Genomic DNA, 23157 nt, shown 5'->3' with positions numbered 1-23157 from the left:
TCCTGGCAGGCCATCCAGATGTGGAGCTTGTTGAAGTGGACCTGGTGGTCAGGGGTGGCAGTGGGCTTCTTGTAATCATGGCCAGCCTTGACTGCCCACCCCTGGATGAAGGTCTCCCCCTTCACCGCCACCAGGTTGTGGAGGGCACAACATGCTCCCACAATCTGGAGGATGCTCTTCAGCCTGACATCAGGGCGCAAGAGGAGGCATCTGAACCCCACCTTCAAGCACCTGAATGCACGCTCAGCTGGGGGCTGTGCTGGGTGAGATGGCTGTTGAACAGCTCCTGGGGGCGGGGGTGGTCTGTGTCTGGCCACATGAGCCAGGGCTGCAAGAAGTAGGCTGGGTTGCCCCCCCATACACAGGGGAATGGTGACATCCCTGAGCATGAGCTCCTGCTGGGTGATGTAAGTCCCCGCCTCAAGCCTCTGGCAGAGGCCGGAGTTGCAGAAGACCCATGCATCACTGGCCCTGTCCAACCAGCCCACATAGATGTCCATGAACTGGCCCTGTTGGTCCACCAGGGCCTGAAGCACCATGGAATGGTAGCCCTTGTGGTCGATGTATCGTCCAGCGCTGTGCTCTGTGGCTCAGATGGTGTTGTGTGCACCATCAATTGTGCTGGAGCAGCAGAGGGAGCTGAGGATGGCAAATCCCATGAAAGCCATGTCTATGTCCCCGATGTGCACAAGCCTCTGGAGCAGCACCTGGTTGATTGCCGCCATGGCCTGCAGAGGACAGAGAGCAGGCATGCTCATGAGTATGTATGGGATGCTGCTGCCCCATCCTGTGCCCCTTTCTCCACCCGCACTGCCCCCTGTGAGGCCACCCCTCTGTCACTGCACCTGTGTGAGGGTGGGGCATCACAATCCCCCAGGGCTACCCCTCCCTGCACCCCCATCCTGCCCCATTCCACCCATGCCCTGGCCCCCAACACCCCCTCCCCCGGTGCCAGGCCAGCAAGCAGTGTGTGCCTTACCTCCACAAGGACGGCCCCGACAGTGGACTTGTCCACCCTGAACTGCTGCCTTGTGGAGTGGTAGCTGTCCAGGGTGGTGAGCTTCCAGATCGCAATGGCCACATGCTTTTTCAGGGTCAGGGCTGGCTGCCTCCATGTGTCCTGGTGTTGGAGGGTGGGAGCGAGTCAGCTGCAGAGCTCCACAACAGTGTCTTTCTTCATGAGAAAGTTCTGCAGCCTGCATATGTCGTTCCACTCAGCCAGGATTAACTGGTCCCACCAGTTGGAGCTGGTGGGGTAGTTGCAGAGGAGCCGGGTAGCCTGGGGAGAGTCATGGCTGGGGCCGTGGTGGGCTGGGGGCCCCAAGGAGAGGGCTTGGCCACTGGAACACATGGAGGGTGGTTGCAAGGAGGGTGGCCAGCAGACCAACCAGGGCGCACAGGAGGGTCCAGGGCTGTTCATGGTCCATGGCTCTGAGGGATGAGCTTCATGACCATGCACAGGTTCTGCAAAGCTCTGTGCAGCAGGGAAGATCTCAGCGTATGCAGGGACAGTGTGTTTGGGAGGGGCCCTTTTAGGGAGTGCATGGTCAGCGCTCCTGGATGGGCTTGCTGGCCATATGACCCCATCCATGGTATTTCCTGCCCCATTCTCTCAAAAGAGTGGCCAGGGCTGCATGACCATTCTCTTTCAAAATATCAGCTCGCTCTTTTGATCTGCTTTTTGTGTGTGGACACGATCTGTTGAAAGACAATCTTTTGGCAGAGATCTTCCAGAAGGATGTCTTTCAAAAGATCACTGTAGTGTAGACATAGCCACAGATACTTGCTGGGAGCAGCTCAACATGAAGAGTACCTAAGGGTGTTGAGACTATGGAATTTTCACTTGGTGCAGTTAGTTGGTGAAATCTAAGTTTTGAATTTTCAACCAATTGCCCTGGTTTTTAATGGCCTGCCCTCAGGTTGGTACTGTATTCACGTTCTTGCATAAGAATAACAAATAATTCTGGTGCTATAAAATGGACACTAAGTACAGTGACAGTCGTAATGACAGGAAAAAACAGAAGAGATCATTGATAAGATGCAGTGTACTGAACTAGGGTAAGGAAATTTTTAAGGTGGGGTTGGTACATCAGTAAGAAAAGGTCATACTACATAAATGTCCTGAATCTAGAAAAGGTCAACAAATGATGAGGTGTGAAAATCAACAGGAGGCAAGTGGGAAATGTTTAATACTAGAGCAAACTTTCAACAGTAGACAGTACTTGGGAGAAGCCCTAAAGGTGAGAAAAGGTCAGCGAAAGCAGGAAAAAGGTCCTGTAAATCAGTGAAAGACTCAAACAAAGAATAATAATGTGAAGCAGAAGGAGTGTGTAAAGGGCAACATACAGAACAGAGCTTCATAATGACTCTGCCATTTACCCAAGGAAATGGGAGGGAAATCACCTACATAATAAGCCTGATTTCTATGTTTTGTGGTCACCATCAGAGTCCCATTCTGCATATCAAACAGAGAGATGGCAACTATGAAGTGAAAAATAATGGAACAAATTCTTTCCTGGTACAGCTTCACTTAGTTCATATTTTATCAGTGCCATAATTTAATATTCCCACAGAGCTATCAGTTTCTTGCACTTCTAGCTTTCTTTGTAGAATTATGAGAGGATATACAGGAATCTGCATGTTCACCAGCATAAAAACTGGTCATTTAGTGCAAAGAACATTACGTACAAGATATTTCTTTCTTGGTGTATACAAGAACTACAGATGATTTTAAACATGCAGTTCCCATTATCTTTATTCCCCATCTGTATCACGCAGTTGTAAAGTGCTTATCATCTTAGTTGCTATTTTTATGAAAGTAGCACAATCAGACTTTGGAGCAAACTGATAGCTAATTGCACTATGTGCACTAACCTTATTGCAATACCTCTGTTCCATACTGTAATGTGATATTTAAGCATGTGTAGAATGTGCATCTGTGACTGGGTGGATATCCATACAGAAGAGAGACATTAATTAGGGTCAAGAATTGTTCTTCCACAGAAATGCTTATACCTGTCCTGAAAGAGCAGACCCATCAATACCAACGATTGTATCAAGCACAAGGAGCTCATTTACAGCTTACATAAATGTAACTTACATCACTCTGGGGCGTGGGGGGGAAGAGAAACCATGAGTGACATCAGTTAAAATGTAGACAGTGCACTAAGTCATTGTACTATACAATTAGAGAGTCATAGCACACCAGAACTGGAAGGGACCTCAGAAGGTCATCAAGTCCAGTCCCCATCCTCACGGCAGAACCAAGCATCATCTAGCCCACCCCAGATAGGTGTCTATCTAATCTGCTGTTAAATATCTTCAGAGATGGAGCTTCAACAACCTCCCTAGGCAATTTATTCCAGTGTTTAACTACCCTGACAGTTAGGAAGTTTTTCCTAATGTCTAACCTAAACCTCCCTTGATGCAGTTTAAGCCCACTACTCCTTTTTTATCCTCAGAGACCAAGGAAAATAAATTTTCTCCCTCTTCCTTGTAAGCCTGTTCAAGGTATTTGAAAACCGCTATCATGTCCCCTCTCAGTTTTCTCTTTTCTAAACTAAAAAAAGGCCAGTTCTTTTAGTCCTCCCTCATAGCTCATGCTCTCTAGACCTTTAATCATTCTTTTTGCTCTTCTCTGAACCTTCTCTAATTTCTCCATACCTGTCTTCAAATGTGGTGCCCAGAACTGGCCACAATACTCCAGTTGAGGCCTAATCAGCACTGAGAAGAGTGGAAGAATGATTTCTCATGTCTCACTCATGACACCCCTATTAAATGCATCCCAGAATCATGTTTGCTTTTCTTGCAACAGAATCACACTGTTGACTCATAGTTAACTTGTGGTCCGCTATGGCCCTAGATCCCCTTCTGCAGTACTCCTCCCTGGACCATCTCTACCCACTCTGTATGTAGGAAGCTGCTTGTTCCTTCCTAAGTGCAACATTTGTCCTTATTTATTTATCCTATTTATCTCAGACCATTTCTCCAGCTTGTCCAGATCATTTTGAATTATGACGCTATCCTCCAAAGCAGCTGTATTATGTCAGTGGAAGGCACTCTCTTGCTGACATACCTTCTAAGGCAGAGTAATTACGTTGAAGGAACAGCATCATTGTTGCATGGTGGTGAAGACAGGCCATAATAAGAGGCAGTACCTGCTACTTTTCAGGCCATATACACAAGACAAAAGGGGAGGAGAAAGGAGATACTATTATTTCCAATTTTAGACCAGAAATGGAGGCCCAAACAGATCAAAGGATTTATCCAGGATCACAGAGGAAATAAACCCATATTTCCTAGTCCAGAGCCTTAATTGCAAGATTGTTTTCCCCTTGGTATCCAAACTCTTTTCCAGATAGTAAACCTACCCACTGGAACAATGCAGCTCCCTATGTTGCCATTTTGGATTCTCTCTTCTGAGATGTCAAACTCTCACAGCTTATCATAAGTGATGCTGAGGACTTGCTCTAATAAGTAGCTGGCATTCTGTTGCCCCAAGGAGAGCCAACAAGCCTTTGTTCTGTCCTGCAGAACCAAACTCTTTCCAAGTGACAGAACTATCTTTTCAAGATGTTTTATTTATATGTAAGGAAATGAAACTCCAAGGCACGTGTGATAGACTAATAAGCACCCACAGGTGGATGTGTACTAGTATTTGTGATAGAACTATACTAGACTAGCAATTTTCCCTCCTAGATTATAGTATATTTTGAGGGTTTTTTTTCCAAAACAATTTTTAAGGTAAAGTGACACATTTAAGTTTCTGCCTGAGGCAGCCAACAGTTTAAAAAGAACACAAGTCTTTCATTTCTTTTAAATATGTTTTTAACTTGTTCCTGAATTTTATTTTTCTACTTTTTCACTGAGAGGGAGAGTTTTTGCAGAGTTCTAGCAGTTATGTTGTCTCTCTGGAAATTCATTTTTTCCTGTGCTGTCTCTTCTCTGTAATAGCCTACCCAGTATTCAGTGTACTGATGCATGCAGATCACATTGGTGGAACTGCAGGAATAATATCCCATTACCGTACTATATTTTGCACATTTCTCCCTTTCAGCTTAATGGAAGTACATTCTGCAGACTCTGTTTGCAGATGAACTGTATTGCTAACTACTGTACTTTCTATGGCCACAGTCCTGAAACTGACACAGAGAAGACAGATTTCTGCAGGCCTGGAGCTATAGTAAACCACTGTAAGGTTTGCACTGGGATGTTTGTCAATCTCTGGTATCCTCAAGAACCAGGATTCTTTGTCAGGGACTATAATTGAATCTGATTGGTGTACTTCAATTTTTTTTTAAAAAAAGCACTCTACCTTCTTTTCTTTCACTAAATAACTTGGTCTCTTGTGATTAATTCATTTCATTTTCTTTAGTGAATAAGAATAAACCTCAACTAGGTGCACTACAGGTCTTACTGTGAGGTGATGAGTATGATACAAAAATCAGATAGGAAAAAAAAGAGCTCTGACCAAATATAGCTACCCTCAGACAGCTAAGTAGCCAGTTTGCATTCTTTGTTTAGAGCCAAGTAAGCAAGTATTTACACAGCAAAAACCATCACCATGAGGTTTGTTGCCACTCATGTCAGAAAGGTGAATGAATCCAAGGACAAGGGAAAATTGGATATAATGGTGTGTAAACACTGGAGATGATCTGTGATACAAACTCTCACTGACATGTGCAGTTAGTTACTGGGAGAAGGGTCCTCTGAGTGGCAATTGTACACAACAGTTCAACCATTACATTCCTCAAATATAAAGGGTACTGACATCTGAATAGTCATCCATAAGTAGCTGAATATAATTCTCCAAAATGTGACTGGGGCTAGGCTACTTGTTGGGAAAGCTTGTGCAGCTGTTGTGTGCGTACTACATCATCTACAGAAACAGATAAAGTAAGTCGTCTGGATTGGCAATGAATATCAGTATCTTTCACCACTATTAAATTCATTTAAATACATTATGCAGATGAACAATGTATACATGATATCGTATTATCGAATTTTTGACATCTCAGGATTTCTCTAAGAAAACTTATGAAATGTATTAATACATCATCATCATCATCATCATCAACCATGGGCTCAGTGCTCATTGGTGTCTGATGCCTCTCTCCCTGTTTCCTTCCATCTTTCCTTGTCCAGTGCGGAGTGGCTTAGTTTCTGTAGGCTAGCTTCACACCAATCTACCACATCATCTACCCATTCTCTGTGGGGTCTGCCTCTCCTATTCAAACTGTCCGCTATGCTGAATACCACGGTCTTGATTCTTCATTCATTGTCCATTCTGCAAATATGCCCAAATAGCTGTAATTTTCTTTGTATAACCTTCGGCAGTAGGTTCCTTCTTGGCTGTATCTTCCTATATAATTCCTCATTAGTGACCTTCTGCATCCATCCTATTCTCTGGATCTTTCTATAACAACTTCTCTTGAACACCAATACTCTTCTCTTTGAATGTTTCATTACCACCCACGTCTTACATCTGTACAACATGCTGCTGAATGCACACATTTTCTAGACACTCAGCTTCATTCCAAAGCTAATTGTTTTCCTTTTCCAGATCTTATCCATCATCTTCAAACTCGCTCTTGCTTTTGTTACTGTAATTGCTATGTCTTTCGTACAGTCTAGATCATACATTCTGTGGCTCCCTGACATGTGACCTTCTCTACACTGATGTTCCTTCTATTTCCTTATCTTCAAATACCATTGTATTTTTTATCAGTGTTCATAATCAGTCCATACTGCTTCTCTTCCTTGTTTAGCACCTGCACCATTTTTGCAAGCTTCTCCTCATCCTCCTTAATGATAACTATATCTTCCAGAAACCTCAAGTTGCTAATTCTTATCTAGTGCACAGATATGCCTTCTGCCTCCTCCTTGATCTTGTCCACGCTCCCTCTAGAGGCGTGACGAAGATACTCAGTGATATCGGATCTCCTTGCTTCATACCTCTACTCATTCTAAACCAACTTCCAAACTCTCCACACATTCTCATCACTGTCGCCGCGTTGTCATTGCTATCCTTCAACAACTGTATCAGTCTGCTATTCACTCTGTATGACTCCCACACTGCCCAAGTCACTTTCTGATCTATACTGTCAAATGCCTTCCGAAAATCAATGAAGCAATCTTAGATGTTCTTGTATTTTCGTTGAGCTTTCTCTGCTATCAATCTTAGTGCTACTCTCTGCTGTATGATACTTCCATCTTTCCTGAACCCCGCTTGGTCATTTGCTAGATGTTCTTCTATCTGCAATCTAAGTCTCTTGTCAGTATAATACAACATACTGCAGTAAATGTAAGAAACTAAGACAAGATAGTGAAATCAATTCTCTAAATATTCTTAAATGTGGAAGGCATTCACATTTTTGGAGAAAATATGCACGTTTGTATGCAGTGAAGCACACACAAAAATACCGTCAAATAATTCATTTTCCTAATTTGTTTCTGATCAATAATGAAGGAATATGGTTTAACATGGTCATAAGAGCAAGAAGAATCATTGATAGTAACAGGCCATAGTTGATAGCATGTCAGGGAACACAATACAACAGTAACAGGTCTCAAATATTAACACTATGTCATTTCCGGACAAGAAAGCTGAGGTCATTGACTCCTGTAATCAATGCTTATATCACAATCCTTTACAGAATAAGTCCCAATCCTATTATAAGGTACTAGAACCTCTCTAGTCTGGCACCCTAGGAACTGGAGCAGTGGCAAACACGAGAATTTGCCAGACCACAGGAGGTTAATATTGTCTAGCAACAGTACCAGAACTTCCACTGGTTACTGGGCTCTTAGAAGACATTCAGGGGCAAATTAGAGCTAAATAACAGCAGAGAACACTGAGAGCCAGGGCCGGAGGCTTTAAACAAACTTTATGGGACCCAGGAAACTTGTCACTTCCATGATAAGCAGTTGTGCTGCTAACTAAAATCATGCTGGATTACAGATGTTGCCATATGAGAGTGTGCTGGACCAGAGAGGTTCAATGTGTACTATTAGAAAAACAGCATACCATAACAACACTTCATCTGTTTCATTCTCTTAACTAGTAGCAAGACTGGTGAAGTGACATTAATTAAACATCAACTCTGCTGATTTTGTTAACCACTCAATAATAGACATGAAACACAAAATAAACCCATTACTTTACAGTTTTTCCAAGTCCCCAGTTAAACAGCACCATGTACATGAAAAACAATAAACCCTGGGAACACATTTAGACTAATTTCTTTTTTCTTACCCACTGCATCTTCATAATATTTTCTGAGACCCGGGTTTGTTATTACAATTGGAATATTCCCAGCAGGAGCCCATTCTTCCTGGAATTTGCTTCCTCTGGTCATTTGCCAGAGCCTGGGGATCTGTTTAAAATGCACCTGCCTGTACAATGTTATGCATGACCTGAGGGCTTTGCAATGATGAGGTAAATGGCAGTAAAAAATATGGGTTAATAAAGCAAAAACTGTGTAACCTAACCTCTGCTGGTCAGTGTTGGAATTTTTAAATAATGTGAGGCACTCACATACTATTATGCTGGTCACCATTTTACCAGTGCTTGTAAAAGGTGTTTTAAGTCCATATTTTTAAGTCCAACATGCTTGCTGTTCACCATGGCTACGTCTACACGTGCAGCCAACATCGAAATAGTCTATTTCGATGAATAACGTCTACACGTCCTCCAGGGCCAGCAACGTCGATGTTCAACTTCGACGTTGCTCAGCCCAACATCGAAATAGGCGCAGCAAGGGAACGTCTACACGTCAAAGCAGCACACATCGAAATAGGGATGCCAGGCACAGCTGCAGACAGGGTCACAGGGCGGACTCAACAGCCAGCCGCTCCCTTAAAGGGCCCCTCCCAGACACAGTTGCACTAAACAACACAAGATCCACAGAGCCAACAACTGGTTGCAGACCCTGTGCCTGCAGCATAGATCCCCAGCTGCCGCAGAAGCAGCCAGAAGCCCTGGGCTAAGGGCTGCTGCCCACGGTGACCATAGAGCCCCGCAGGGGCTGGAGAGAGAGCATCTCTCAACCCCGCAGCTGATGGCCGCCATGGAGGACCCAGCAATTTCGACGTTGCGGGACGCGGATCGTCTACACGGTCCCTACTTCGACGTTGAACGTCGAAGTAGGGCGCTATTCCTATCTCCTCATGAGGTTAGCGACTTTGACGTCTCACCGCCTAACGTCGAAGTTGGTGCCGCTACTTCGAAGTAGCGTTCACGTGTAGACGCAGCTCATATGTGGCAAACTGGACACAGCAGTGAACAACAAGAAGTCCTGTGGCACCTTATAGACTAACAGATATTTTGGAGCATAAGCTTTCATGGGCAAAGACCCGCTTCGTCAGATGCATGAGAAGGGGGTTCAGAGGGGTATTTAAAGAGTGGGATTCCAGTAAAAGGGAGGGCCAGAGCTGACAAGGTCTATTCAGTCAAGGTGGAAATGGCCCATTAACAGTAGTATGTATCAAAAGAGGAAAAAACAAGTCAGATCAGACAGGGGGATATGGGCCCATTGTCAGAGTCTAATGGGGCCATATCGCCCTGTCTGATCTGACTTGTTTTTAATTAACATCCAGTGCAGAGAAGTCGCTTTTGTACTGGGCCAGCCACTCCCAGTGTCTGTTTAATCCTTGGTTGATGGAGTCAAATTTGCAAATAAATTGCAGCTCAGAGATTTCTCTCTTCATTTGATTTTTGAAATTTCTTTGTTTTAGGACTGCTACTTTTAAATCTGTTACTGAGTGTCCAGGGATGATTTATGTCTATTTATTCTTTTACGGAGAGACTGTCCAGTTTGGCCAATGTAAATTGCATGGGGCATTGCTGGCACATGATGGCATATATCATATCAGTAGATGTGCAGGTAAAAGAGCCCTGATGGTATGGTTGATGTTAGGCCCTGTGATAATTTGCTGTTGTAGACATGTGAGCAGAGTTGGCAGTGATGTTTGTTGCAGGGATTGGTTCCAGGTTTAGACTTCCTGTGTTGTGATCTATAGTTGCTGGTGAGGATTTGTTTAAGGTTGGCAGGCTGTCTGTAGGCGAAGACAGGCCTCCCAAGGTCTGTGAGAGTGAAGGATCATTGTCCAGGATGGGATGCAAATCACCGATGCGCTGGAGAGGGCTTAGGTAGGGGCTGTATGTGATGGCCAGTTGTGTTCTCTTGTTTTCCTTGCAAGGCCTGTCTTGTAGCAGGTGGCTTCTGGGTACCCGTCTGACTCTGTCAGTCTGTTTCCTCACTTCCTTAGGTGGGTATTGTAGTTTGAGGAGAGCTTGGTAAAGGTCTTGTAGATGTTTGATGGATCAGAGCAAATACGGTTGTACCTTAGTGCCTGGCTGCATACAGTGGATCGTGCAGTGTGCCCTGGATGGAAGCCGGAGGCGTGTAGATGAGCACAGCGGTCTGTGAGTTTTCGGTTTAGGGTGGTATTTATGTGACCATCACTTATCTGCACAGCAGCGTCCAGGAAGTGGATCTCTTGTGTGAACTGGTCCAGGTTAAGGTGGATGGTGGGGTGGAAACTGTTGAAATCACGGTGGAACATTTCGAGAGCCTCCTTCCCATGGGTCCAGATGATGAGCATGGTGAAATGCACACCCTCTGCCCACTCCATGCATGCGCCCCACTACTTAGCGGGACAAGTGTATGGCAGCAGTGGCTTCTCCTGAGGCTCTGGCATGGAGCCACCTGGCTACGGTCTGGCATGGCTGTGGCAACAGCAAAGGCAATGTTCTGGTGAGTTGCCAGAAGTTTGTGCAGGGGGGAGAGGAGGATGAGGCATTTCTTTTGAGTGGCGGTTGGGAGCTGTGGCAATCAATTTGTATTGGACAGCACTGTTTTAAGTGTTCTGAGTAATCGAGCATAAAGACAAACTATTTAAAAGCTATTGCACAAAAGCCATTTTGCATAATCCCACAGCAGAAGTAAGCATTGAACATGAATACTTCTAAAAGGTGTCTTAAAGACGCTTTATCTCGTAATGCATCAATGACTTTCTACCCCATCTATCTGTGCTGATGGAGCAATTCATTTTGAGTGACATACTACATGCACTTATTATATGACCTACTTTTATGTATGTGAATCATAAATAAATGTGTGAAATAGATACCTCAAAAATATACATATAGTGCTTCCACTGGTTACGTTAAAAAAACAAGTTTCTACCAAAAGAGGTGAATAGGAAGGAACTAGTACAATTAGCATATTTTCTGGATGAACAATTTCAACTTTAAGACACTGGTAAAGAAAATGCTTACGGCTAAAGAACAGACCTGAATTTAAAAATATTTGGTGTATATTGGTGTATATGTAAATAAGCAAGTCAATGAGTCACAGCTGATTATAGTAACTATTCAAAACATTTCCCCAACTAAAAATGGCCTGTCTTCTGATTTTGGAAATTCCTGTTTTAAAAGTATTCACACGCAAAAGTTCAGGGGAACACTGAAGGGACCTCCACCGGGGCTACGTCTACACTGAAAAGTTTTGTTGACAAAACTGGCATTTTGTTGACTAATCTCATGGAGCGTCCACATTACAAATGCATTCAGTCAACAGTAAATTGACAGAGTGCAGCACCACCATTAATAGTATTCTGCTGTTCCACTAGGAGGCAGAACACCTTTTTTGACATAATCTGTCAACAGAAAGCCAGTGTGGATGCTCCGGGGACGGCGTGGGGGCTCTTTTGACAGAGGACAGCCCTGCCTTCTTGTGCTTCCAGTTGACTGTTTTGTCGAGAGAGCCACTGGGCAGTCTGGCTGCTCTCTGTTGACAGGGAGGGTTAGTAGGGTGATCCACTTTTGTGTCTGGACACAATCTGTTGACAAGTTCTTTCAGGAGATATCTTCTGGCAGAAGCTTCTACCGACAAACGGCTGTAGTGTAGACATAGCCTGGGTGACATGTATGGGATATGATCATCCAGTTTTGGCTACTTCAGAGACAAGGTATAGGTTTAGCCATATCGGTCCTAGCACATTAGTGAGACAAGCTGTGCGAGGTCATAGTTTTTTTAATTGAACCAATTTTTGTTGGAGAGAGACAAGCTTTGGAGATCTGTGTGGTTCTAAAGCATGAGTCTCTCACCAAGTGAAGTTGATCCAATAAGATTATCTCCCCCACTTTGTCTCACAAATACAACAGGAATTCTCAAAGCAGGACATAACCAGTATTTATTTTGTCAAGTACATCCTAAGTACTGGTTACTTAAAGTTTCTGGGAATGCAAGCCTAAGCTGGCCGGGCAGCCAGCCTCCGACACTTTCAAAACAAGATTACTTTATCATGCTGCAGCAGCACAGCTGTAGTTACTGTGTCACTGCCCTTTCCCATTCCTCTCCTGCTCCTTCTCACTAGAGTGCCCTCAGGTCTCCAGCTTACGTTTTCTCTTCTGAGCTCTCATGATGTCTTAATGTCCCGTCTGCTTATCCTCAACTCCTTTCCCCAGGGACTACTCCACTCCCAATCCTCAATGTCCTGAATACACCAAGTTGATTATCTCCTCAATAACTCCTCACTGCACTCTACCCAATCTTCATGCTACAGTCAGATCACCTTCCATCAACTTCACCTCGCTGGCTTCACATTTGCCTCTCAGACTCCTGCTACCCTTCATCCTAATGCCTACCTTTTCACCCCAGGTCTCAGCTGTAGTGTTTTCACACATCTTCTATAACCATGGCTTGCAGCAGTTCTAACTCCCTTTTGCCAGGTCCTTCCCTGACAGTGGATTGTATTTTAAATAATGTGTCTGATCTCAGTTAAAATATTGAAAATGGGATGGTCCAATTGGTTCTTTGGTTGCACTCCCATGGAGGGCAAATGTCCCCCAAACCATTTTTTTTGGGAACTTCTAAATATCCCCAAATCTGTCACTATATTGACACAGTTCACTGACTTACCTCCATTCTCTCTGCCCCGTAAAAAGACACGTGATCCTGTTGGTCACTGGGATGTTGCAACATCTTACACATTGCACACTGACAGAATTTTGCATTAAGTGCTGTTAATTTGAATCTGTTTTATTTTTATAATAAACATCTACCATTGGTTGTGAATCTTTAATCATCACAACACACGATTCAGACAGAAAAAATATCCTGCAACTCATACTGCTACTCTGTCAAAGAAGAGCTCATTCATCACTTAGAGGGATGAGAATTTAATCAATTTGGAGCTAAAAAATAAAAAGCAACACTCTCCTGACAACATAATTAATCCACCTCAATGAGAGACAGAAGTTGTGTTGAAGGGAGATCATGTCCTGCTGATATAACATACCATAGAAACTGGATTAAGAAGTTACATTGCTTTTTTTAATCCGTGTGTGTGACATAACTTACATTAACTTAAATAGTAGTGTCGATAAGACTTTACGCTGCTGACTGGATAATGGATTGAGGCATATCCCAGTGAGTTACAGCACCATCACAATTTTTTCCCTCAAAAAAGTCAAAACATGCACACAACCCAAGTGACATTTGGAATCTTAACAAGGCCTTTTAGAAAATATGATGTGACAAGTCTCCATGCACAGTAATACTAAATCACATAGTATAACAGTATTACTCAGAGTCCAGAATTATTAATAGTGCAATAATAGTAATAACCTTAATCTCACAGTCAGGAAGTACTATTAGTAATATTTCATACAGTAGCTAGGAGTACTTCCTCTCAAAGATCCAAAAGACAAAACAACTAAGCAACAGATCAAGGATCTCTACCAAACATACCTCATCCCTGCCATTTCCAGTCATTCTCTGAGCTTCCCATAAAAGTTGGTACACATTTCCAGATTTTCCTGAGCTGTCAGGTTTTTAGTATGTTCTTACCTAGTTAAAGTTGTTGACAAGAACACACTCCAGCACATGCAAAGTCTTCCTGAATAAGCTATGTGTTGGTGTGATGAAGTGGTTATGTTGTATGAGAGCTTATGTGAGACTTGCCGTTTTGCAAGAATACATGTACTTTAGTTTTCCTGTGTATTACACCACTGCTGAGGTGGTGGCAATAAGGGCATGTGACTTTGGTTGAGAACTCTGGGGAAAAGTGTGGCTGCTCCAGCTGTCTGCACAGAAATAAGGACAGATGTTCCTCACAACCTAAGAACATGGAAGGGGATATGACGAGGTGACACATTGTCCATGATGCACGACAAAGACCAAATGAGGAGTTATGGGGAGTTGGCGGTCTGGCCTCTAGAAGGGGTCAGTCTCCAATTTGGGACTCTTGAAGGGAAGTTGGGGGCCCCATGTCCTGATCCCCCCAGTTGGATTTTTACTGAAAGTTCATGATTTCTGTGCTGGCAAACTCTGTTCTATGTTGTGTCCTGTCAATTAATAAACCCCTCTGTTTTACATGCTGACTGAGATTCAGTGTTAACTGGTAACTGTAAAGTTAGAATGCACGGCCCCCTGGCTTTCCCAGGAATCCTACCCAGGTCTACCTGCCCCCCAGCGTGGGAAGCACACAGTGATAAAAGAGGTGCTGAATGCTCTGAGGTCATACCCAGGAGGGCCATAGCTAAAAAGGCTTCTTGCCCTGAACAGTGTACCTGAAAGGGAGTTATGCTACACGAGAGTTGTCTCTGGCTTCATAGAGAGCAGTTCCAGAGCATTGGTTCTGTGACCATTAGTAGTTCAGCATCATTTTCAGGGGCTAGCCTGAGCAGAATAATGATTTTGTTTTAACAGTATTCTGTCATTTATTTTCTTCTGCACGCTGTAGGTCCCAGGTTTAGAAAATTATTTGTATTTGTATCTGCATATGCAATTACTGCAGACAAAGCTATTAATTTCATACAGTATTGTCCAGTTGAATGTCTAATTAGTCACTGCTTGGTCATCTGCATGTTCATTTACTGTAAATGCCTGTTCAGTCAAGGAACAAATTATACACTACTTTGCACATATTCCAGACTGAAAAACTGCCCCCCCCCTTCCCCAAACACGTTTCTCACATTTGAGCAATGCTTGTTGTTAGCAAACATTCAAAATGCCAGAAAAACTCAAGCATCTATTTTCTAATCCAACATTCCAGGTGGTACCAGAATGATGGGCTTGTAGAGAGAAAAGATGTTTCTGCAGTAATGGAAGACAATAGAGGACTATTAATTTCACCAGTGACTACAACGATACTGTTTAGTTTACAAATACCAGCACTTCCCAAGGAATAAGCAATCATTGAAAAAAAAGATTTAAATTCACAGCAGGAATAAAAAGTCACATATAAAGTTCCATACTTATCAACGGGAGCTCTGAACACTGGAATTTGAAAATCCAACCTCTATAGCAAGGCTATGCACACACTGTGAACTAGGGGTGTGAGTCTCCTGTTTGTATACCTACTTGTGTTAGCTCTCATTGAGCTAGAATGAGTATAAAGAGCAGCAAAATCACAGTAGCATAGGAAGTGGGAGCAGAGGTATGGGGCTGTTCTAAGTATGTACCCGCCTGGCTTCTGTATGTATATATACACATGAGGAGAGGACTCACACATCTAGCTCCTGGTGTCATGCCTGAAGTGGTTCAACAGGGAATGAACTGTTGAAAATCTGGGCTCAGTTACAAGTACTAATGACTTTTGAAAGCCTGGCTTGAAATAGTGAAGGTCAGATGGTGGTAGCGTAGATATAAAGATCCTATGGCTCTTTCCATAAAACAATTTTTTTTTCCAACCATTGCTCTGGGCCACAGTTTGCTCACTCTTCCCACCATCGTGTTTAGTGGTCACCCTCCGAGATGGCCGCATGTCTGGAGAGGTGAATGTATGGACTAGATTTCACAAAGTATTTTGGGAGCCTTTAACTTGACAGGCATAATATGATATAAATACAAAATAGTTCTGATAAAAGTATTAAACTAAGCACCATAAAGCCTAAGTAAAAATCTATATTCATCCTTGTGAAGAAATGACTGACAAACACCAAGGAAAAAAAAATACTGGTTTTAGTCCTGTAAGGTTATTTCCAGGTGCGGTAATATTCCCAAAGCTATTGTACTTCTGTGAATGACAGCAAAGGTCAAAGACATGATGTAGTACCCCCAGATAGCTGTTTGATGCAGTAAAGTCAGCAGGTACTATCATGCTCAAGGACAGTTAAATCATACCAAAGGTAAACAGAAAAGAACCAGTAAGACTGAGTGAATTTATTATTTACTAAATCAAGGGACTGACAGCATCAGCTAGAACAAAGCAAAATTCAGACCGCTGCCAAGCAAGCCCCCCAGCACAGGTTTGATGAGGAAGATAAGTCCTGACCTACAGTGCCAGAGCAACTGCAGGTATCAGGTTCTCCTGTTCTTCAGGAGAGACTGAGAATCATGTGGAGCTGGGAAAAATCGTACAGTAGTGGCAGTGTCACCATTAGAATTAAAATGGAACCACCACATAGTTCATTATTTCAGATTCAGTAAGGTGACCAGATGTTTCTATATTATAGGGGCCCTACAGGTATTAGGGGCTTTGTCTTATATACACAATTATACTTCTCTTTCCCTACTCCCTCCAAAAAATTAACCCCATTTTTCACACTTGCCGTCTGGTCACCCTACAATTTCAACAGGAATTGGCCCAAATTTTCTGGATAGCATGGTAGCCTTTAGCAATAGGCTACCTGTCTTTTAAACCTTAGGAAGCAAAGTTTTGAAATCAGAAGCTGAGGACCATGTGTCAAGAATGAATCTGCCTAAAAAGTTACGGTGACCATCCATCCCGTATTGGGCAAGTCGGTCCCATATCTGGGACACCAAAAAGGTGTCCTGACTTCTTTTTTAAAGGGACTCAATGTCCTGTATTTGAGCCCTCCCCCAAGAACCTTTTCCACCAGCAGCTGCGCAGACAGAGCTGCTGGTGGGAGTCACTTCCCCGAGCCTTGGGGAAGGAGGGGAGTGTGGGCAGCTGCCGTGTCCCTGCTGCTTTCCCAGGGCTCTGGAGGAAGGCCTGTAGCTGCAGCTGCCGCTTCCTTAGGGCTTGGGGAGTGCTGGCAGCTGCTGCTTCCCTGGGGCTCCTGGGGATCGCCGGGGAGTGCTGGAGGGCTGCTGCTTCCCCGGGAATCCTAGGGAGGGCCGGTAGCTGCCACCTCCTTCCTGGCTCCCCAGGGCTTGGTGGAGCCAGGAGGAGCCACCCCTCCTGCATATCTCCCGGTCCCATTTTTGGGACCGGGAGATATGGTTGCCCTATACAAATTAGATGTATGTGCAAGTGCACATATGCATTTCAACGGATTTGTATGTGGACCTGTAGACACTAATTTTGCAAACAGACATGGCCTGCTGTGTTTTGATTAGCTACCCTCATACATTGTTCAGTGCATAGTTAGAGTGTACAGAGTAGTGCAGGGCTCCTCAAACACATTTTTAATTGCATTCATGTCATACACTGACAAGCCATATTGTTCAGTTTGTCCAGGAGCTCACAGATCCTGACAAATTGGGAAAAAACCAGACAGCTAGATGATTTTTTCCTTTTCTTTTCCTTTTTTTTTTTGAGAAAGGGTCTCATTGGCATACAAGGCATACAATACCTTTCAATCGACAACCAGATATGTCTAGCAGTAAATTGTTGAATTTACAAGAATTCTCCAACTTACAAACAGGTTGTGTTCCAAAAGTTCGTTTGTATGTCTGTTGGTTGGCACTCAGAATGCCTATTCTCAAAGAAACAATAAATGGTCACTAAGTCCCAGGCTATTATGTCCCATTATGTAGATGAAATACTGTATACTTTCAATGAAAAATAGTAGAAAATAGGGTTTTTGGGTTTTTTTTCTTAAAAGTTAACCTTGAATGCTGGTGCTTGAGAAAGAGCAGGTTTAATTAGAAGAGGATGGGGAGGTAGATGGAAATTCTGTAGGGGACTTTTGGGCATTCTCCAGTTGCCACTCATCCCACGGACTCAGTGCTGGCTCCTGAGGCCAGCCTCATCCTCCCAGCTCCCCTCCCATCAGGCTCCACCCACCCCCCTCTCAGCAGGAGATGGCAAGCAGCCCTTTAAATTGCCTCTAGAGCCCCATGCAGTATACTCCAGGCAGGCCTGGGGAAGGGGCGATGTAGTGTGCTCCAGGCAATGCTGAGGACTGTCTGCCCCCAGCCCTGCCCCTTCCACGAGCGTGGCTCCATCCCTTCATATTGTGCCAAGGGACCCAGAAAATTTCAGCCCCCATGGCAACTGTCCCCCACCATACATCCTGAGTCCTCCAGCCAGCATTTGCGCTGCTTGCCACTGCCTGTACCTCTTGCCTGCTCCCCAAAGATCAGATCCTTCCTTACCCATAGGCAGAATATACAGCTGCATGGGGAACCCAAAATTTTGGTGCTCCACTGGGTCTTAACGTCCACCCACTTCTTCCTAGTCATGTTCTGTGGTTCTGCTTCCTCCGGAGAGGATTTAGCTAATGTAAACAGGAAAAAGCCTGCCAGCCCTATCAGCAGACACTGAACCTGGGAAAGACCATTCAAGTGGTAACGAAGCCTTTTAACAGGCTTTTACCTACCCCGGACATACACTGTCAGTTTCTGAATTTACTGTGTTAGTCTACAGGACCTTAAGTTAAAATTTGCTTGAAAAGCATTTGATTAGTGTGTTGCTGAAAATTATAGAATTGCTTCTTTAAAATATGTGCCCCTCCTACGAGCAGCCATTGGGTAGAAGGGCTCCAGTTAAACAGTATTATGTAGGGCCCCATAAACCTTAAGGATGGCCCTGCCCAAGGCTGCAGGTTGCACATGCAATTGCTTGTAAGTCAATTATTTGTAACTCAGGGAATGCCTGGATAAGCCCTTTACATTTGTTTATGTAAGTATCCAATAAGCTGCCTTATACATATATAATGAAGCTCTCATACAGGTATGGCTCTATCTACTTTTGAGTTTATCTTGTAGTGCCTATGCGTCTTCCATATAAAATCAACAGCAACAGCAAGACCCTCACTGAACTGCAGAGAATGGTGCTTCTCTTCTGGGGGAAAAATTCAACTGGCTGGTGAGGTGTCGGGGGGGGGAGGCTTTGTTTTTCATTTTATTTAAAACCCCAATACAAATAACGTAAGGTTTATTTGTTGCATTGTGTTTTTGTTTTTGTGTGTTTGTGTTATTTGGGCAGAAGGTGTTGCCAATGATCTGAGTGTCACTGCTATGGCTGTGTGTCTCCAGAGTTATTCAAATCTCCACATGGCATATTAAATGGTGTGACTGAGCATTTGCTGTTGCTCTGGCTTTGGAAATAATAGCAGAAATCTAAAATGATTTAAAAAGGATAATGTGCATTGTCTCCTTCCTCTCCATTCCTACTTATTCATGCTAATGAAATCTGTATTCATGTTCAGAGGCAGACAAATTAATGCAAAGATTTGTGTGTATAGTAAAAGTGAGAGGTAGAGAGAATAAGTGAACGCTGGGCCTTCTGAGCTCAAAACATGATATAAATTCAGCTCATCTGAAAGGAGAAAATCAAGAGTGGTGCCAAAAGATTTGACGGCATGTCTTGTTCTTGTTGTGACAGGTGAGCTTGTTAGAGAGACAGGAGCTAAAGCCACTGAACTGAAGTGGAGGTGAGTGCCTCTTTGCCTTATCATCATCACCAGAAACATCACTGCATTCTGTTCAAAAATGGTTGGAGGGGTAATAGCATTTACTATCATACCCTCTGTAATTTAGAAAGGTCAGTTACCTTTCACTTCCCATGCTGTAAAGTGTGGAAAGTGAACACATGGAAGGAAAAGGTAGCTGATTAATTTCATCTGCTGATTATAAGGTTTTCCTTTTGAAGGGTGACCCTCTGCTCAGATACTTTGGAATGGATTGTTTTAAAAACCCTTTTCTTCATAGCATGGACCAGGAGTCATTCCATTTGAGCATCACATATTATACAGAGCTATATATTTTCCCATTTCATATCATATATAGAAGTTACAATTCTTACATCTGAGAAACTACAGGACAAGAGAACATGTTGCACATATCTCTTCAGAGCTGTTGCTATGTGCAGGACTTTTAGGGAACAGTAAGCCCTTTAAGACATCTGAAATATTCGTAGGCCATATACTTTCCCATATACCTTAAGCTCTCTGATTATGGTGCAGCTGCACTTATTAGTCCTTTTATTTAATTATTAGAGGAACTGATGCTTTCCACATATGCCCTAATGTGATCTCTCCACATGTTCTCCCTTCTCAATTGGATGGGTACAGAGGTTTGCTCTTTTTTCAGGCTGCTGGCTCAATTTGGGGGGTGGGGGAGGAAGAGGAAGAGAAACGAATACACACAGCAAAATACTTCAAAACTAGAGCCTAACATGAGAGAAAGCAGAAGAATGTACAAGTAGATTATTAAATTCTACCACTTTAGACTGTTTCTGTATTTTTGCTTTATTCTATAATATTCTGTTTATTGTAAGTTTGATAGAAACTGAATAGTCGATGTTTTTTCTATTGTACAGATATAGCCATCACATCAGAAAGCTTTCTTGAGCTTTCAAGGATAGGAAAAACTCCCCACTCCACTTCCATGTAAAAACCATAATTTTCAATGACCAAAATGTCATCTAGACAGAATCATCATCTAATCAGGAAGCAAAATTCCCACTGTAAGTGAAACAAAGCCTTGTGCAGAATGAAACAGAGGAAGCTGACAAAAATAGGCCAAAGAATGCTAAACAGAAAGACACTGAGCAGTGGGCTGCACAGACGAAGACAGTTACTATGATAGGCAACCTTATCAAACCCTGTATAATTAGAAGAGACAAGACACGGACACCAACCCACAATTTCAATGACCTGGCATACTAAGAAGTCTTCAAATCACAAACTACAGACATTCATAAAGAGATGACTGAGGTACATTTCTTTGCATCAAATGGCAAGACCTGGTCAAAAAAGAGGAACTTTGAAACAGAGCAGGACAAGAACCACTTGATGGTCAAATCAAGAGAAGAAAGTGGGGATGACTAGGCCACACTTTGGCCGTTTCTACACAGGCCCCTTTCTTCAAAAGTGGCATGGTAATACACGGCCCGAAATATGCTAATGAGATGTGGATGCTAATTCCCCGCACCTTATTAGCATACAGTCATGTGATTTGGAGTCCGGAAGGCTGTTCTTCTGGACTCCAAAACGCCATTTAGAAGCACGGCCCTGGGCATCTTTCGGAAGGAAGTCCTTCTTCTGGTGGCCTCTTCTTCCCAAAAGTTTTTGGGAAGAAGGGGCTTCCGGAAGAAGGACTTCTTTCTGGAAGCTCCCCCGGGGCTGCACTTCTACATGGTGTTTTGGAGTCTGGAAGAACAGCCTTCCGGATTCCAAATCACATGAACGTATGCTAATGAGGCATGGGGAATTTGCATCTGTGCCTCATTAGCATATTTTGGGCAGTGTATTACCACGCCAATTTCGAAGAAAGGGGCCTGTGTAGAAATGGCCTTTGAGAAAAACTATCATCCAAGCACAGTTTGTCAAGCTCTCAAATGGAATCCACAAAGAAAAGACAAAAGAGCAAGATCTCAGACAACTAAGATTGAAGGACAACAACTAGGGTGCTCCTGGGGTCATCTAGAAGATTTGTCCTAAGACAGTGAAATGGAGGAGACTTGTAGATGACCTATGCCCAACATGGAGTAGAAGGGGTTTAAAGAAAGAAGAAGAGACCACTGAAAAAAGACAGTTTCCAGTGTGTGGCTCACTACTCAGTTTCCACCCTCTAATGCAGGTTTTTCGGTCACCTGACGAGAGCACAAATGTCTGTTTGCAAAGTACAAGTTTAGAGGCTCATCTGAAAGCATCTGCCATTTACATGACTGGGTTACATTTATACATTATTGTGCTGTGGGCATTCCTCCACCAGCTGCCCCATTTGTGGCTTCTCTTTCTCCACTTGATCACTGAGTTTAAAATAATGTGGTGCAGCGTCTGGCTATTTGCACTGAAAAGGAACTGGAAAAAATGTCTTAAAGTTTTAAATCAGTATGCTATCTGAATGAAGCTTGATGATCTAGCTCTTTAGCAACCTCTGGATTTTGGGGTAATCAGTTTTCAGAGGAACAACAAGAATTAACTCAATAGCAGGATTGTCACGAAATGCATCCAGGAAGGGACTACCAGAGGAAAAAAAAATCTTTGAATGCCAGTGAAAGAGCATTCACTCAAGCTCTGCCCCCTCATGAGCCTACCAGACACATGTTGCAATTAGGGATTCAGTCACTATAGCTGCATTGCTGCAGCATTCAATGAAGGTGCTACGTACACCAAGAGGAGAACATCTCCCATTGGCATAGACATCCCAAATTCCCAAGAAGCCATCCCACTGTCCACACCAGGAATCAGATCAGTACCACTACGATGTCCTAGGGTGTAGCCTTTCACATTCCTGAGTGATGTGGTTTTCCACCCTATGCTTGCAATGGAAACCAGGTAAACAGACTTTGGAGGCTGTAAAGAGACACCTGCCCTCAAGACAGAAGGAGGCAATAGAGACAAGTTTTTAAGTCTGAGAACTCAGAGCCTATCATATAAGGAAGTTAAAGACTCCTGTGGTCCCTATCAGGACAATGGTTAGAATCTAAGACAGACATGGATGTAGAGCATTCATTGTTTTAAAATCCTTTCACTCTTACGCAAATCTTTGTTTCTATGGTTAAATAATCATTTTTATGTTAGGAATGGCTGTTTAGGGTTATTTTATGCCGCTGGCCACTTCCAAAGGGAAGAACTTGGTTTACTACAACATTTTTATAGTGCTCCAGAACTCTGAACAATTTGAAAAGGTACTTTTGTTTTGGCTTTCTAAATATACTGTTTGGAACAAACATCGCTGGGATAAAGAAAATACATATTTATACTAAATTAAGCTGAAAAATAACATTGCATTGACTTGTTCCTTGGCAAGTTATACGTGGAAGGTGACAGCTACAAGTCATCTAACAAAGCTAAAATATAAGACACAATTGGGAAGAAAGATGGTGCATTGGCGGATTTACAGAATTAAAGTAGAGATACCAGAATAAAAACATGTATTCAGTTGTGGGTACAGGAAAGTGAGAATACATGTTCTGTACAGAATCTGTTTCTTTAATACTTATACTCCTTATATTTAACAGCATATAGTATTCATCAAACACTGTTCTCGCTTACAATGAACAAAGGAG

The 23157-nt window shown here is 43.2% G+C and overlaps 1 protein-coding gene across 2 annotated transcripts in view; it reads right to left on the bottom strand.

Moving 5' to 3' along the window:
* The window catches only part of DOK6 (docking protein 6), a 420268-nt gene that overhangs the window by 124734 nt on the left and 272377 nt on the right, over window positions 1-23157 (bottom strand). The gene's annotated exons all lie outside the window — the stretch shown is intronic.

The sequence above is a fragment of the Carettochelys insculpta genome, chromosome 2 (genome assembly GCF_033958435.1).
Source record: "Carettochelys insculpta isolate YL-2023 chromosome 2, ASM3395843v1, whole genome shotgun sequence".
Lineage (NCBI taxonomy): Eukaryota > Metazoa > Chordata > Testudines > Carettochelyidae > Carettochelys > Carettochelys insculpta.
Note: the sequence above shows the minus strand (reverse complement) of the source record. Positions and strands in the feature narration are given on the sequence as shown.